Raw genomic sequence first — 3,368 nt, forward strand, 5'->3', positions numbered from 1 at the left:
AGTCCAGCTCTCTATTTGTAGCATGCATTTATGACCTCATGGATATGTGTCTGATGGGTATGAATGGGCCTTTCATGTACTTAAAAACGAATTAAGAAATTAAAATGAATTTGTGTGCTAATGAAAAGGCTGTAGTTACAGAATCTGAGAGCCAAGGCCTTTGTCTATAAGGCAAGATTTTTGTCTCCAGAAGTGGAAACAGATGGACATGATGGCAGGTACTAAGAGCTGGCTCAGCCATACTCAGGCCAGAATGGTCCCCAAACTAAGGCAACCTGTGTCTTTTCAGTTACAGCTCATCACCTGAAAGGTCCACAAAGGCAAGAAAAGAAGATGGCAAGGCAAATCACCAGAAGATATACAGACGAGGCAACGATCACAGTTAGATGGGAAGACCTGGGGTCAAGAGTAGGTGGGAAACCCTTGACCCAGCAATCAAAGTGATGTCTTTGCATGTCCTATGCACGACTCCAAGCAGCAATTTCTGGGGTTTGGAAGTGTGTTACTTTTGCTATATTTTCCCCCAAAAGAAGACACAAAGGTGAAGCCACCAACCTGAGATCTCCACCAGGGGTGAGGCTGGGTGAGAGTCGAAAAGGACTTCTTGCCGCAACACGGAACCCTCCAGGTTTGGCCGAGTCCTACAAACGCTTGTAGGTGCCCAGGAGAGCTTTGCAGTTGGGACAGTAATGGTCCACGTCCCGCAGAGCGTCCACATAGAAAGGGATTAAACAGCAGCCTGCTACGCACCCGAGCAGGCACAGGCTCCCACAGGAGAGCCAGGTGAGAACACCGGCTTTATGGGACAGCTGAGTCACAATCATCTTGTTACAGGAAGGACAACACATCTGCGCTGGGCGGTCGGTAAAGGAGACTGGCTGCGGCATGTTGACTGTCTGCACAGCAATTGCATTGGAGTTGGAGACCGGCACTGGTTAGATGTAGTACGCAGGTGGGTTCATGCCCTTTCCATCCGGCCTGCCATGAGCCCTGTCGCTGGCCCAGGCATGGGTGCGGAGGCGTGGGGAAGTAACTGTTAACCGCTACTGTCTCTTCATAGGACGCGGGCGCTGTGGGCAGTGACGAAGGCCCAACCGCTGACTGGTCGGGTCCTGGAGCAGGTATTTTACTGCCGCCCGCGCCGCCAGTCGGGCCGGGAGGTCTCTCTTGCTGCTTCTTAATCATCTGTTCTGATTAACTTGATATAGTAGTTATCTGTTGCTCTGTTACAAATTACCTCAAAATGTAGCAGCTTAAAACAGTAAATGTTTGTTACCTCACAGTTTCTGTAGGTCAGCAATTCAGGAGCGGCTTGGCTGGGTGATTCTGGCTCAAGGTCTCCAATGAGGTTACAGGCAAGATGTTGTCCAGAGCTATAATCGTATGAAGGCTTGACTGGGGCTAGAGGATCTGCTTCCAAGATGGGTCACTTAAATGGATTTTGGAAGGAGGTTTCTCAGTTCCTTTCCACAGGAATCTCTCTGTGGGGCTGCTTCAGTGTCCTTATCACATGTTACTTGACTTCCCTCACAGCAAGTGATCCAAGAAAGAGCAAGGAGTGAAGCCATAATATCTTGGAAGTCACTTCTAAGGTATTCTGTTTTTCAGAAGTAAATCACTAAGTCTAGCCCACACTCAAAGGGAGAGGGATTAAGCTCCACCCCCTGAAGGAAGAAATATCAAAGAATCTGTGGGCGCACTTGAAAACCACCACACATGATATCATCAAGATAGGCGATCACTGTGATGATCTGCAGAATGTCCAGGCAGCCCAGATCCCTCTGAGTTATATTATGACAGAGAGCAAAAGAATTAACTCTAGTCAAGATTGTAAATGTCTGTGTCATTCACATGCATCTCTTCCCTTTCCTTGATGGGAATGGAAATGAATGTATTTGCCAATTGATGAAAAGTACTCAAGATCATTTTAATCTGTTCCAGCAGAAATTTTACATCCGGCATAGTAACTAAAATTAGGGCAACTCTTTGGTCCAATTTATTATTCCCCACGATGAGACATATTTATTAGGGCCAACCTCATTAATTAAACGGGGATATATGAGGGCTATCACCTTCCATTCTTTATGTTTTAAAGGGTAGCACTAATCTCTGCCATTTTCCCAGGATGTAATATTGTTTTTTATTTACTATCTTGGCGAGGGAGTAAATTAGATTCAGATATTCCACTTGGTTTTCCCCACTAATATAGCTTTTGGCCTACAGTACAAGGAATCGATGTGGAGGTTCCACCAGTTACCAAGTATAACCATTTCAACTGCACTTTGGGGAACCAGAGAAATAATCCATTCCTACTTTAGTTCTCTCCGTAGCATTTATCACCATCTAACTTAACATATAATATACTTATTCATTTCATTTATTATCTGTCTCCCAAATGAATATAGTTTCTACAAGGGCAGACATTATTTTCTTTTTAAAAATTGATTTATTTTTAATGCCTATAGAATTCCTAGCATAGCACAGAAATTGTATTGTTCTGGTACATAGCAGGCATTCAGTAAATATCGAGTGAAAAAATAAATAGTGCCAACTTTCAATGTAAGTTTGTTATTATTGTTGTTATAATTGCCCCTAAGAATTTCCATCTCTCCTAGCAAGTATAAATGCAAGTGTGAAGTATTCACTTTGGAGCAAATTAAGGGAAAGTTTCTATAAGGGGACCAGAAATGACCATGGACACCTCAAGTATCCCATAGAACAGCATATGTGTTGGTGGTGGGCTGAGAGGTGGAAGGCAGACGACGAGGAACACTGCTCCAAGGTTCTCAGCACTTTTCACATCTTTCTCCTCCCCCAATGTGGGTCGAAATAACATATTTAATCTTCCACATTTTCCAGTGGTAATTGTTGGTGTTTTTTGGCTTCCCAGAATGGACTTGTTTGTTATTAAAGCATTAAATTAGTCATGAAATATTTAAATACTTTCAGGTGTTCTCTTGAAAAAATGAAAGATCTGACGATTGCCATGTTTACTGGTGCTTAGAAGTGGATACTCAGTTCAGATGAAGAATGTGTTTTTTTTATTTCGTCACAGTCCTCCCCACTTCTTATTGTCTTTTTCACACTAAGGCTAAGTGATAGTTGCTATTTATTAATGCATGAATGGGACCATTTTTCTTAAGGTTAAGAAAAGAATGATATAGTTTTTATATCCAAGTCCACCTAAAAATCGAGAAGAATGAACTGTAAACAGAAAGAAGCATACATTTTAATAAAAATGGGTAGAATGTTTTGGGGCGGTAAGAGAGATCAAAGACCATTCCTAAGCATTTAATATGTAATATACAAACAGTATGACTGAGTACACAGAGTGCAATTCAGGGTACAAAGAACCTAAGTTTGCAATC

General features: G+C 42.5%; 1 pseudogene; it reads right to left on the reverse strand.

Annotated features, from left to right (window-relative positions):
• Window positions 1–639: 639 nt before the first annotated feature.
• Window positions 640–1,185, reverse strand: LOC102897477 (annotated as a pseudogene).
• Between the last annotated feature and the right edge of the window lie 2,183 nt (window positions 1,186–3,368).

Source organism: Pteropus alecto, unplaced genomic scaffold (assembly GCF_000325575.1).
Source record: "Pteropus alecto unplaced genomic scaffold, ASM32557v1 scaffold3, whole genome shotgun sequence".
Classification (NCBI taxonomy): Eukaryota; Metazoa; Chordata; class Mammalia; order Chiroptera; family Pteropodidae; genus Pteropus; species Pteropus alecto.